This window comes from Rousettus aegyptiacus, unplaced genomic scaffold, assembly GCF_014176215.1.
Source record: "Rousettus aegyptiacus isolate mRouAeg1 unplaced genomic scaffold, mRouAeg1.p scaffold_m13_p_6, whole genome shotgun sequence".
Lineage (NCBI taxonomy): Eukaryota > Metazoa > Chordata > Mammalia > Chiroptera > Pteropodidae > Rousettus > Rousettus aegyptiacus.
In genome coordinates this window covers 33604400-33620047 of record NW_023416309.1, presented here as the reverse complement: position 1 = coordinate 33620047, position 15648 = coordinate 33604400, and positions in this window count along the sequence as shown.

The window sequence follows — 15648 nt, the reverse complement described above, 5'->3', positions numbered from 1 at the left end:
AGGTTTATCATTAATTTACAGTGCTTCTTTTGGTTTACATTTATTCATTCATCTAGTCATCAAAAATGAATTGACTACTTATCAGGCTAAGAAGAGTCAATTCCTGCCCTTGAAGAGGTAAACTCAAATAGGAGAAATTGATGGTTTCCTCATCAATATTTTAATATAAAAAATTTCCCACATACAGAAGAGTTGAAAGATTTTATGTATAACCTAAACTCCAAAATTGATATGTTGCTATATTAGCTTTGTCACATATCCATCCCTCGCTTATCTATCACTCCATTTTGTTTTTATTTTGCAGAATTTCAAAGTAAGTTGTAAATATTGTCACAATTTATCCCTAGATGCATTAGCATGAATATTATTAACTTGAGTTCAATGTTTCTTTATGGTTCTTTTAAATTTTATAAGTAAAATTGTCAAACAGTGAAACGCATAAGTCTTAAGTGTGTCATTGGATGAATTTTGACAAATGTATACATCAGTATAGTCTAAATTTTTATCAAGATATAGAATATTATCCTCACTCCAGAAATTTCTCTCCTGTTCCTTTCCAGTTAATCCCTGTCCACCTGCCCTTCCACCCAGAGGTAACTACTGGATTAGTTTTGCCTGTTTTAGAACTTCATATTTCATTCAAATGGAATGATACTGTGTGTTTTGTTAAATGTAAAGCTTCATTCACTTAACATAATATTTTTGAGATTCATCCATGAATTCTTTTTTATAGCTGAGAAGTGTTCTATTGTATGATTACAGTGTAGACTATTTATCCATTTTCCTATTGATAGCACCTAGTCTGCTTTCAGTTCGGGGACATTTAGTATAAAACTGCTATATATATTCTTTTCCTTTTGTGGACACAGGATTTCACTTGTCTTTGACAAATATTTAGGAGTGAAATTTCTGGGTAATAAGGTAAGGAATATATTGAATTTTAAAAGAGATTGCCAGACCTTTTCCAAAGTGACTGTGCTATTTAACACTCCTACCAACAAGAGTTCCAGTTGCTCTGTATCTTCATCAAAATTTAGTATCGTTAGTCTTTTTAATATTAGCCATTCTAAAGTTAAAATTTAGTATCTCATGGTTTTAGTATCTTGTTGTTTTACTTTGCATTTCCCTGCTGACTTAATGTGGAACACTTTTTCATGTGCTTATTGGCCCTTCATGTATCTTTCTAAAGCGTCCATTCAAAATCTTAACCCAATTAAAAATTTGGTTGTTTGTCTTTATTATTGAGATGTAGTATTTCTTCATCTATTCCAGTTATAAGCTTTTTTGTCAAATATGTTTTGTGGATATGAGAAATTGACTTTGAAGTAAAATGGAAATAAATTCAGGTAATACAAGAGGAGAGAATATTGCTTAGAAAGTCAGCTTTTCCTTGAAGCTTAGTTTTGCAGAAGTCACTGCTGAACTTTGCTTTTAACTAGTCAATTATTCTTTATTTCCCAACTTAGGTTGTTCTTATCTAATTTGAGAGATAAATAGATTTTATCTGACATCAAACACGCCATCAAACCTAGATTCCTTATTGCTCTGAAAACCCCCCGCCTCCAATTATTCATCCCTCTCCCTCCACTCCCCGCCCCAACCCTGGAAACTGCTACCTTTTTATAGTTTGTTTTTTATAATGAAAAAATGATTCTTGTACATGAGAGAGAAGTAGAAAAGAAATAACAAAAAAATTGAGGGTAGTATTTTGTACAATTCTCAGTTGTATCTTCAGTATCTAGAAGAGTGACTGGGGAAATAAACAGAGAAAACCTATTTGCATTTTAACATATTTCCTTCCATATATGTGATTTTATATATATATGATTACATATATAGTTATATATACAGTATCTTGTGTATAAAAGGACAAACCATTTATGCTAAAATTTATTAAATGTTTAATATGCTTTTCATATTCTACTAGCTACTTCATATCTACCATCTCTTAATCTTCACCACAAAAAATTGAGAAATTGAGATGAGCTCAAAATACTTGCTAACTTATTGTAGGGATTTATAACCTAATAACAATAATATTTAATAATGATCATTTGTAGTTTGCAAAAATTTTTTCACATGAATGATTATACTCTCAAAATAATCTTTTTAATTATGAATTATTAACTTTATTTCACTGTGAGTTTAAGTGATGTGTCCCAAAACCAAACCTAGTTTTAAGTTTTCTGACACCAAATCCTGTACCATTGTACTGTTAATTTATACTGAGCTTGTGGCAAAGCAGAATTTTTTTTTTTCCCACTAACCTTAATGTTTAACCTTATCCTAAACTAGTATAGTAGTTGAAATTCAGTAATGCGTATATTTTTCTTTCAATAAATGTTCAAAAATATTTTCTAAGCAGCTACAATTCTGCTGGGAGCTTTGTGTACATGGATGAATAAAATGTATTTTGGCTTTGCTTTTGTGGGGCCTACAATCTGTTCAATTCACACTTGTTCGATTGACTAGGTTGCGGTGGTAAAGATTTTTTGAGTTCCATTTTGCCATTAAGCTATCAGATGCACTTTTGCATCATTTGCAAATTCAGGAACCATATGTTATGTTCTCATGCACATCTTTGTATATCTGTGTTAAGTCCTTTATTTTCTTTCTTGATAGGTTTAAAGAAAAGGGCCAAAAATAGAGCTCTTTTTGGTAAGGTTGTTCAGCAAATTTTGTAGCTAACATTTATTTATCTTCTTCACAGAGATATCATGAAAGACTTTATTAAATGATTTCTGGAACTTAAAGTTCACTGTGTATCACTATTTCCTGATATCTAGTGAGTCATTCCAGGGACTATAGAGCCTGGACACGTTTAGTTCAGATCCTACCCCCAGGACACCTAGAGTTCAAATCCCGTCTCCGCCACTGATTAGCTGCATGATTTTGGACTTGTTGTCTGATAATTCTGTACCTCAGTTTCCAATGTTTATAAATACATTTATAAATCCAAAGCTTATTAGTAAATTTTAAATTGATAAATTTTAGTAAATCTGAAAGTCTAAACAATAAGCTTTTCTAGAAAAATATAAATTAACATAATTGTTGCAAGAAATATTAGAAAACTAAAGGTGATAAAAGAAATAGAAAAATTGTTAAAGTCTCCCTGTAAGAAAAATAAAACCTACTTAATTGCTTTACAACTGAATTTCATCTAACCTTTAAGAAAGAGTTAATTTCTATGTTAATCAAATTATTTCAGACTCTAGAAAACTGTGATTAATATAGTACAAAACACTTCTGTAGTTCAACTTATAAACACACATAAAAAATTCTAAATAAAACTTTAGCAAGTTCATTTGAAAAGTAAGAACAAAGTTGAGGATTCACACTATCTGATTTTAGACATACCGTAAAGTCACAGTAATCAAGATAGTGTGATAATGGTAAAGGAATAGTCTTATAGAACAATGAGATAGAATAGAGACTCCAGAAATAGACCTGAACACATATAAATCAATTGAATTTTGACAAAGGTGCAAAAAATAATTTAATGGAGCAATTGGAAGCCAAATGTGAAAACAAAAACAAAAGAGTAACAAAAATAACGATAACAATAAAACCTTTATCCTTACCTCACATCTATAAAAATACTAAATTGAAGTGGATTATAGACATACATGTAAAGAGCTAAAACTAAAAAACTTCTAGAAGAAAACACAGAAACATAGGAGAAATTCTTTTAATCTTGGGTTGAACAAAAACTTCTCAAATAGGACATAAAAAATATGAACCATAAAAGAAAAAAATTGATAAAATGGATTTTTTTCAGAATGTAAATCTTCTAGTCTTTGAAAGGCAATGTTAACTAAATGAAAAGCAGGGCATACACTTGGGATAAAAAACATGTTTGTGAAATATATATCTAATATAGGACCTGTATCCAGAATATATAAACAATTCTTACAGCTCAAGAAGTCAAATAACTTATTGACAATTTCAAATACTGGCAAAGATATAGAGCAGCTGGAGCTCTCAAACCATCCTGGTAGGAATGTAAAATAGTACAGAAGCTTTGGGAAACAGTTTGGTAGTTTTAAAGGCTTAAACATACATTTATCATATGGCCCAGCAATTTTACACCTAGGTATTTAATCAAGGGAATCAAAGCATTTGTTCACACAAAAGCCTATATCTAAAACCAATAAATGGGGAAAAAGATTGAAAGTCTATCTACCGATGAATGGATAAACAGACTGTGGCATACTCATACAATGGAATATTATTCCACAATAATAAAAAAAGAGAATAAACTGCTGATACATGCAACAACATGGATGAATTTTGAAAGCATGATGAAGAGGGATAAAATCATTCACAAAAGCCTACACACTGTATGACTTTATTTATAATAGGACATTCTGGAAAAGGTGAAATCAGACCAGTGGTTTTTAGGAATTTTGGGTAGGACAGAGGATTGACTGGAGAAGAGCATGCAGAAACATTTGGGTGTAATGGAAATGTTTATGTCTTGGTTATGGTCATGATTACATGACTGAATATATTGTTAAAACCCATCAAATTATATACTTTAGAAGGATCAATTTTACCATCTCTAAATTATACCTCAATAAACTGGACTCACAAAATGTAATAAGTCTAGTTTTGAAAGAATAATAGACTCTAACTAAGTATATTTTAGGAATGTTAGAAAGATTTGCCATTAGGAAATCTAACAATTTAATTCCCTATAGCAACAACTTACGCAAAAAATATGTGATTGCTAAATGTCAGAAAAGGTTTCAATACAATCAGTAGTCATTTCTAATTAAAACTTTAATTAAACTATTGAATGTATAAAAGGAACTCTTACAAAAATCTAGTTTAAAAACATACATAAGAAGATTCATAATGCAAAGCTAGGAACAACCCAAATGCCCATCAACAGGAGAATGGATAAATAATGTGTTTTATTCACATAATGTACTATTATATGGCATTGAAAGAATGACTCACAGCTACACATAAGAATATGGATGAGTTTTAGCAATAAAATTATGGAGTGAAAATGTAAGTCCCCAAAGGTTACCTTCAGCTTGATACTCTCTTTATAAAGTTAAAAATAACTAAAAGGACTTTTGTTTCTGGTCATCAGGGACTTACCCACTTACCTCAAACTGAACAAAATATTCCCTATTTTTAGACACTTAACAATAAGCATCACAAGACTCAGAGAAGGAAAATAAATCAAGTGACTCTATAATTGCCCTGGTTTTCTGCCTAGAGGCACATTCTGGATCACAGAGCAGGAGGAAGAATCTCAAGCATGGTGGACTCCCCCAGATGAAAAGATAGAGACTGAAGTTCAAGCAGTCTAACATGGCTAGAAATAGTCAGATGGAGTTCTGAAGAGGAGAGAATTATATAGAAAAATGACTCCAGAAATCTGCATGGGGGATTGAGTCTTTGCTGAATACAGAGACTTGAATATGTAGAGTAAAACCCTAGGAGGCATGGGCAAAGAGTGACTGGTGAGATCTGGTCTGGAAAAGTTCTAGAGCTTAAATAAGACTGGGATCATTGAGTCCCCACAGGCCAGAGTGGAGAGTTTTACATTTAGGGCGTTCAGTAGAGACTCCAGAATGCGGGGTAAAATCTAGAGCCCTTATCATGTTTAAAAACCCTCGGCGTGATTTAGCTTCTTATTTGCCCTCTATATCAGTCAGCTTTCTGGCAGGAAAATAGCATAAATAAAAATTAGTAATTTGATGAGTGTCTAACGAAGAGGCTATTTACAAGAGTGTGGGCAAGACTGGAGCAAACTAACAAAGGATAATGCAGTCCTGTGGGCATGATAACTCCAGGAATGAAGGACAAGTGGAGGGAGTGATCTCAGAGACGATAGAATAACTCCATGGAGAGGCAGTCTCACAGAAGTCAGGGCTGTGGGCAGGCGGTTGAAGCCAACCACAGCCCATGTTAGGCTGGAAGTTGGGGGAATAAATTCTTTGACTTCATTCTCCTTCCACCCTCTGCTTTCTTGCTAGTGCCTCTCCTTGGCTAAACCCAACCAGAAGCCAGAGGGCATGGGGGCCCATTGATATAGTCCATACAAACAAGCTTCTCTAGGGACAACGTATGTTGCAAGAGTGTGACAAATATATATGGAGGGCCCTTGTATGGTTTTTCTAAGTCACCTTTACCTCACATATTCTGTTTCGTTCTGTTTTCCCATGCCTGCCCCCTCACCTAGGCGATATCCACTCTTCACTCTATTCTCAGGTTGAATATCACTTACTTAAGGAAGAATCCTTCCTTGACTTATTCCAGTTTAAGTCAGATCTCTTTATCACATACTCTCACTGTACCATTTAGGTATCTTTTGATATTCATATTGAAATTACATCATTAATTGTACAATTATTTGTTTAAAAATAGCCTCTCTGATAGACTGAGACCATGAAATGTAGCTGGTCTTTTTTTCTTACAGTATCTCCAATTCCTAAGTACAGTGGCCTCCATAGTAGACGCCAAATAAATATTTGTTGAATAATTGAATATTTAATACCCACATTGCCCAGCCTTCAAATTTCTCCTTGTATGTCACCCAGCTTTTATTAGGTCTTATTAACTATATGTGTGACCTTGACACTTTAATGAGCTGATAATACTACAGAATATTTCACCCAATATTTTAGCCATGTCTATAATGTTTTAGGTATTGATCACTGCAAGGGATTCAGAAATGAATAACATTTGGTATTTCTCAAGAGTTCATAGTTTAATAGGGGAAACAGTAATGCAAACAAATAAATATCAAATAGTACTACAAAAGCTATTCTAGATGTCTAAATAAATTTGTCTCTGGAGCACAGAATAGAGAATAGAATATTCTGTCTCTGTTTCTAGGGTTGTGGCAAGTTTAACATTGGATATTTGAGCTGGACCTTGAAGGATGGATAAGGTTTGGCCAGGTAAAGGTCTTCCACACAGAGGGAATGGCAGAAACAAACAGGCTATATGACACATTGTCATGGGCTTACGTGATCTGTATACTTTCGACAGTTAGAGGTGTAAAATAATCAGCAGAACTTTGCAGGGGCTTTCAATGTCAGTGGTGATTCTATACAAACTACACAGTGAGGGACAATAACAAGGAGGCATTGGAAGGCAGAGGAGAAAGGAAACAAAGAAAAGGGTAAGTCGAACAACAGCCAGAAGTAGTAAGGGAAAATCAGGGACGACAAATGGTTTAACAGATATTCAAAGAATTCCTGATGAGTTACTGATTTTAAAAAACTCAAATCTACAAACTCTAGTCTGTGAGTTATTGCTTTAAAAAACCAAAGTCTACCTGGTCCTGGTGTCTGACTTGTGATCCGAAAATAAACCTGCCGTGCCCCAGGACAATTTGTACTCTTGCTCAGGCTCCTAAGTGGGGCATCGGGTCGTTTGGTTAGCATTGCACTGTGATACTTTTGAAATAACTTGTCCCCTTGATTGCCAACTTAATGATACACTAGCTTCCTTTAGGATTTTTGCCAACACTCTTCTCTAGATTGTTTCTGAAAGCTCTTTAGACAATTCATATTCTTGTCACATACTGATCCACATCATTTCAATGTCATCTTCTCATTGTCTCTATTTGTGCCAAATTCTGAAGCCAGTGATCATTTTTCTTAATTAATGTATCCCATTTACCCAAGGGTTATGTGTTGTTTATACTAGATACTGTGCCAAGTGCTGGAGATACATAGATGAATAAGATATTATCCTTGCCTTCAAGGAGCCTACTGTCTAGCAGAGTAGACAAATGCAAAACAGATCTTCATGTTACTAACAGATAAACCTTAATTGTTCCCACCACAAAAAAGAAATGATGATTACACAATGTGATGAATACTTGAAGCTCACCCTATAGTGCTAATCATGTTGCAAGACATAAATGTATCAAATCGACACACTGTAAACTTAAACTTATACAATATTATATGTCACCTATATCACAATAAAATATTAAAAAAGAAGAAAATTAATTACCAGCAAAAAGAAAAGAAAAGAAAAAACTATGTCAGCCTTTTCAGATATTTTGCTAGAGGGTTCAAAATGTTTCATCTTCTAAAAATCTCCCATAATGTTCCTCCCTAAGTAAATAGTTCTCCTTTTTAAAAAAATAATTTTGAGATCTGATACTTTTTTTCATGCTCAAAATTGTCAGAGTTCCCATGAGATCATTTTTCCTTATTTTTCTAAAGACTTCTGTGTGATAGGCAACATTTATCACCTTAAATGAACAAAATAGAAATTGAGAAATTTAGTTATTTCACTACATTTTTAAAAAGAATGGTATCTCTTTTCTCTTTTTGATTTTACACGGTGGGCAATTGTTAATATTCTAAGGATAATAATAATTACTTAAGAATAAAAGTGTCAGAAAAGTAAAGACAACTGAGAGATCTCTTTCCATAAGGATAGTGTCAACAAAACAAAACAGATTTTAATAAAAGTAGATGATAAGTGAAATGATAGTCACAGGGTCTTGTAGGAACACACATTGGAAGATCTCTGAGGCAGGCTGGGAGGAGATCATGGAAGGAATCTTGGGGAGATGACATCAGAGCTGGACTTCAAAAGAGGAATAATTAGCCAAGCAAAAGTGAACAGAGGGATGGCACTTCAGACAGAAGGACATGTATGAACACAGGGAGGGCTAGGGAATGACAAATGGGGGTGAAGTTGATGAGACAGACAGGGATTATGGAGGGCTGTGAATATCAGTGGTTTGCTTATTTTTGGTAGAGTTAGATTATGGGCAGCCATTGCAGGGTTTTGCAACCAGAGCTACATTTTAGACATCTTGTTGATTATGAGAAAGATGCATTTGAGTGACACAATATAGGGTGGGAAAGGCCAGTTAGAAGGCTACATAACAGTCCAAGTGAGAGGTGCTGAGTGGCAAGGAATTGGAGAAGAGGACATGGATTTTGAGACATACATACCGAGAAGGCAAAAGCAAGCAGGGACTAATTAAATATGAGAGTGAGGAAGAGAGATGTCCAACAAAGGGCTCATGCTCAGATATTAGTTTAATATCTGTAAATAAACTGGCTAATTACTTAGATTAAGGTGTTCCCACCTGAGGTTAGCTCTTGACATTGAAGCCTAACTCCATCACTTAATAGTTTTGAATCCTCCTTTAGTCATTCCCTTGCTGAGTATCGGTTTCTCCATCTGTAAGATGGAATAATGAGGAGTGGCTTCAGAAGATTTTAATGAGGTTTAAATGAAATAAAGATTGTGAAGGCATTTGTAAAGTCGAAAGGACTAACATTTCACATGTGAAATGTTATTGCTCAAATGCAGCGCCTGTGATCTTTACCAATCAAATCTTGCGTTTCAGCCTGTGGTTTGCAAAATAAGAATCTCTTCTAATATCAACCGTGGAGAAGATTAATTCCATAAATAGCATCAAAAAACATTAGATTTGAGGGTGGGGCATGATGGAAGCAAGATAAGAGAAAGTAGTACCTAATCACTTTTTATCCTGTTTTAAACAATAGTCTTCTGTTCTTCTTTTAAATATATAGCATTTGATTTAAAAGAAGCATTATATGGTAACAATATTGTAGCCAGTGAGTATGTCATAAAATATCTAAAAGGACCTAACAGTGCTGGACACATGGTTTGTTCTTAATAGTGTTAATTTTTTTCCTTCTGTCCTTTCCTCAGAAAGAAATACTTCTGTTTTAATCACTAATTGAGCTCCAAAACTCTGTAACGACAAAAGCTCAATAATGTATATAGGAAAGCAAGACCTAATGCTTTTTTTGCCCAACATTATCATTTTCTACTACAGGAGGTGTTTTTTTTATGACAGGAGAAGTGAGGGAATTTGAAATATTTTGTCTTTCTATTGGTGGTCTCAAATAATTGCCAATTTTAGCAAGTAACTTAAAAGTTTAACCATCGTTCACTTTTAAAAATTTAACACCTTGCTAATAAAGAGTAAACAAAGCTTGGAGAAAGTTAGTTTTCAAATGTGTTTTAAATTTGGCTTTAACACTGGCTGACATTCTAGAGGATTTACTACACTTCAGACAAAATATGAAAACCCTAGTGAAAACGGTTGACTTGATAGGATCTGGAAAATTGCTCGCCCTCTCCAGATTCCCTCAGATGGAGCTTTTCGCCACTTCGTAGGCATGTAACAGCTAAACAGAAATAGTTCTCTGATAGACACAAAACCCTAGCTTAGGCCAGATCCGGTTTCAATGTCCATGGTTAAGGGAGATAATACAGTATTGTAGCTTACAAAAGGGAATAGAGCATTTGAACATCTTATTGGAGAAAGTGGATATTAACAGTTATGTCCAGAGTTGGAGGTGGGGTGATGTGATCTGTTTGTGTATATATGGCGGGGGTAGGAGGAGTGGACAAGTTTAATTTTGCCACACAAAAAAAGAAATAGTGTGGTACCTTATAAACGAGATGTATGATTTCAGCTTGGATTCCTCCTGCTAAAGCTGCTTTGAAACTCCTCCAATAGCCACAGTTCATAGCTGAGTCCAGGAACGAGATTACAAAGCAGAAAAATACTTGTCTCTACACAAAATGAATAATGGTTACACCGAGAGCTACTGCATTTTAGAAGCTTTTGTGTTTGCAAGCAAAGAATAGAATGCAAAGTCACAATAGGTCAGAAAGCTAAGATATAACAAAATATGGGACTGAAACTAGAAGTGTGCATTGTGGCCTACGGAAGGTAATGACAACATGCACAAAGCATGAGACCCACTCAGCACAGATGAACCCAACGAGCTATGCCCATGAAGTCTCTTCTCCAGCTTCTTAGAGAGGAGGAACTGGAGATAGAGGAGAACGGAAATAAAGAGTATGCATTATATCAATTCTCTCTTACTGAATATCAGATTCAGTCATTGCCCAATACTTTTTCTTTCCCATAAGCCCCGAGTTAAAAGGAAAAATCTCCAGGTCACAAAAATTATACTGCCCGGAGAAAGTTGTACCAGCCAGGAGTCCCCTTGCAGTATTCCCTTCGGAGTTGCCTTTTTTTGTGCACACTGTTGCTTGGTCAAAGCACTTCGGTCCCTCTCCACAGAGCCATAAACTCAATACCATTTCTCGTATACATTCCTCCCATTTATTGAATAACCCATTCTTCCTCTCCCCTTATTAGAAATGCCCACATGTGTCATACAATACATTTTTATATGTAAGTAGGTCTGCTTATGAACTCTTTAATCTCACTGATCTGATTCCTTATTCATGCACCAATACCAATTTTTAAAAACACTCTATAAATTTTAAGCTGATAGGACTAGTATGTCCTCATTATTCTTTTTCAGAATATTCCTGCTCCTCATTTTGATTTTTCCTATGTTGATATTTTCTATGAACTTTAGTACATTGGGATTAGTTCCTTTTCCATCCCCTGCATAACCCATTCCTTCTCACATCTTTCATAATTTTTATATTAAATCCTTTAAAAAAGCCCTTCGGTTGTGATTTAAAAGTTTCTTCATAGGTTCTTTTTAACATACTTTCCTTCACCCCAATCCTTCCATGAATATGGAGAAACTGCAGCAACTCAGAGATGTAATTATCAACATTTGAGAATAATTTCTCCTTTACAGTTAGATTATTTCATTCTTTGTTCATTCATTTTGTGGCACTTAGATCTCTAATGTTCAAAATAGTCCAAGGGACTTTAAAAATAAATTTTAACATTTAAGATTCTCTCTCCTTCATCCTTTCTCCCCAATACTCAGCTAGGATTCCAGCTACAATCCTCCCCTTAACTCAATTTGCCCTCCTTGCAGTTACCCTACGTAACTGATCTTCTTTGGCTGTCCTGGCCGCTGGAGGCCTCTCCTGTCACCAAAGTCCTGACCCACATTAGCAAATGTGTATAACGGTCATACAACCCATTTGCCACTCAGCCAACCTTGTATGGTTACTTGTCTTTTTACCTCTACATCTTTCTTTCCAGTGGATTATTAGAGAGACAAAGTGATCATCCTTTGTTCCTTCTCCCCTCTCCTTCCTCACCTCAGTGGAGACACCTTATAAGTCTCAGATGGTGTCTTGCACTTTCTTTAACCACTTACTGTTGGTAACGACAATCGAGCCTTCGCACTTGGGCCTCGTTTGTGCTCTCACCAGGATGTTTTAAAAGTGGGGTAATGTAAAAAGTAAAAAAATTCAGGCACTGAAAATTACACTTGAAAATTCCTTCAGAGCAAACTGAATGGCTAATAACATTATCTACTCGGCAACACTTTTAATTTTCTTCTCTTGCTTTCTGAGATTATGTCCTTTGAAAAAAATAGTGGGCTGCTGGCGCTATCTCAGTTGTGGTCTCATTTACTCTCTCATTGGTTGAGCTCCACAGGTAGGTTCTTAGCATCTAAATCCCCTAAAGATTATACTCCAAATGCTTTCCATTTTCCTGGCCTTCCTAAGTCTCATTTCTTTCTTGAAGCTTCCACAGATATGCCACAGGGAGCCCTCCCCTGTCTGAATTTCTCTGGGTTTCTGCAGAGCCTCCCTTTGGTCTTGGTAGGTACCTGTGTGGGCTTGTCTTTTCCTGAGCAACTTGCACATGGGCTGTGGTCTCTAGAGGGGTTTGAAACCTGGTCCTACCATCTGCTAGCTGTGTGCTCTTGTGCAAGTTACTTAAACTCCCAAGGCCTCCTCAGTTTCCTCATCTGTAAAGTAGGAATAAGCATTATGGTTTCTACCTCATAGGATTCTCATAAATATTACATGAGCTAATATTTGTAAAGTGCTTAAAACAGTGCCAGATCCAAAGTAAGCACCGTGTGTGTGTGTTTTCAAATTATACTCCTTTACCTAATATTTGTGTTCCCATCCAACATGAGTAAAGAAGAAGGAATTAGTGTAAGAGCTTACTATTCACATGTGAATTGACTCCTCTCTGCTCTCAAAAACAGAAATCCCAGTCCTTCTAATTAAAAAGAGTATTTTCCAATCTCACTGACTCCTTGCATGAAGGTCTGTTACTAGGTTTCTCCTGTTACTGCTAATTGGGGTTAAAGTACTGACATTGTAATATTAATCATGTAAGGTTCAATTCTCAAATGGTCTCGTGATTGGATACTGAAAAAAAAAAGCAAGGTTGCAGAAAATGGCGACCTTGGACCCCTACAGGGTGTTTTTTCCCATGAGGTCATATCTCTGGTCATATGTTGGATGCATGTTATGAGAGACCTACTTGTGTAAGCCATGCAATCAACAGTCCCCTGCTTAGCAGCTCCTTAAAATGTTCCCTGGGTATTTCATGAATTTAAACTTTAAAAAATAATAATAATAAAGTTTGTAACACATCAGTAAGGTTAAAGTGCTATGACTTTTGAGTCCTTGTAACCCCTGGCATGGCTGGAAACACTACACAGATCAATAAACCCTTACCAGCAGATTTATTGTTAAGATGGGTAGGACGAAGCAATGTTTGGAGATTGCCAAACTACAGTGAGGGAAGACCTACAAATAATAAAACTCCCCACAATTCCTAATCCATGTCTTCATTGGTACAACTCCCAACTAAAACGTGCTTCCATACCAATTCCTCTCATCCCATAAAGAAGGGCAGTAAAAGCCAGGAAGGAAACAAGTGAGGGGTCTGACTGTGCTGAGTGAAATAAGTCAGATGGAGAAAGACAGATTCTGTGCGATATCTCTTACATGCAGAATCTACAATGGCCAAACTCATAGAAACAGGGAGTAAAATAGTGGTTACCAGTGGCTGGGGCTAGGGGCTAGGGGCAATGCGGAAAGGTCAAAGAGTATATGCTTCTGGGGTTCTAACATACAACATGTTTACTAATGTATCATATCTGGAAAGTTGCTAAGAGAGTAGATCTTAAATGTTTTCATGACAATAAGAAATGGAAATCATGTAACATGATGGAGGTGTTAGTTAATGCTTTGATGGTAGTCATTTTACAATACATAAGTGTATCAAATCAACACGTTTTACACCTTAAATTTACACAGTGTTATATATCAATGAGTTCTCAGTAAAGCTGAGAGGAAAAAAGAAGTGAGGGACTGGATCACCCAGTTAAAGATTTATTGAGTGTTGACTCCTCTTAAGAGAGAGCCCTGTTTTGCTGATCTTTTATTTTAAGAAGTTCAGAAAAAGTGGATTTTATGGCATCAGCACCAGGGGGCAGGAGAGGAAGCAGTATGAGTGGAAACAAGAGCAAACTCAAAAGAAGGATTATATGAGTAAATAACACGAATATGTGGTGCCAACACAGTTCTTGTCGCCTAGTAGGTAGGCTATCCATGTTAGTTCAATCTGAAAGTTTTAAAGTACTTTAAAAATGAGTTCTTAATTGCAGAAATCCATGTTCGTCGTAGAAGAATTAAAAAAACGGAAGCAAAATGGCAAATAATTTTTTAATTTCTCATAAGCTCACCATCCAAAAATAAGCACTGTCAACATTTGGTAGATTATATTCTATTTTCTACGCATGCACACCTTTCCTCCAAAATGAGATCACAATACATTCTTAATATTTTATGTTTCCGTAACTTTAATTGGTAATATCCACTTTTTAAACTCAAGATGAGATTATGAGTGGAGGAGAAAACTCTACCCAATGTTCTAAATTTGGTTCTGACCTAACCAATCTCTGGCAAGCAGCACAGCTTCTTTGAGTTTTAGATTCCTCACTTGTGAAATAAATACTTCAAAGCCGATGATACCTAAAGCACCTTCCACCTCTCTCATTCTAATTGTTGATGGGCAAGTAGCTAGTAAGCGTCAAACCCAAAGACTATGTCCTTTCAGCTAGTTTTGGTTGGGTTGAGGGGCTAGTGAACCAGCGATAGTTGGATTTTTCATTTCAAAACTCAAGCCCAAGTATTAAATATCTTCCCCAGTGATTCTCAGCGTGAATTTCTTCATGCTAATCGCTCTAGTTTAACAGTTACTTAAAAGACACATTGCATATTTTAATTGACTCCTGGATATCTAAGTTAATAGAGCAGGACTAGGATGTGGGTTTTATAAAAATAATTCATTCTCGACTTAGAAATGTAATTGTATGGTTATAACTGATGGTCTAAAAACTCCCCAAACTAAGCAAAATAACGAAACCTCAGTGAAAGTAATTGGCTCGGAGAGTCATGAAACTTACAGTGTGATATTTTAACATTTTGGTTTCCACATCACTGCCAAAGGACGTCAGAACCGAGTCGAGGGATTTGGATTGACCACAGGCTCTGTGGCTGACCCACCACGTGAGCGAAAAAGGCCATTTCATTTTTGGCTTTAGTTTTTCTCTTCTGGGGAGAAAAACTGAAGAATAGGTAGAAATACAAAGTGCCTTTTAATTAAATGGCACATCAGTATTTTATCGGGCTAGCATGCTTTATTAATATTTGTCAGGGAATGGTTAATTCCTGGCAGCCTTCGTCTACTGTTTGTTGCATTTGTGAATTCACCCTAACCAAAAAATATGCAGCTAGCTTCCGATTGCTCACACTAAGGTAGCGGAGAAAATGCGCAGATGCACCAAGCAATGAATAATATAAACATTTAAAATAATATATACATTTGGAACGAGCCACAGCTTTCTGTGTTCAGATTTAACTGTGCACAGACGCCTCAAGATGCAAAAGGCATCTCCTTCTCGGCAGCCGGCTGAGCTG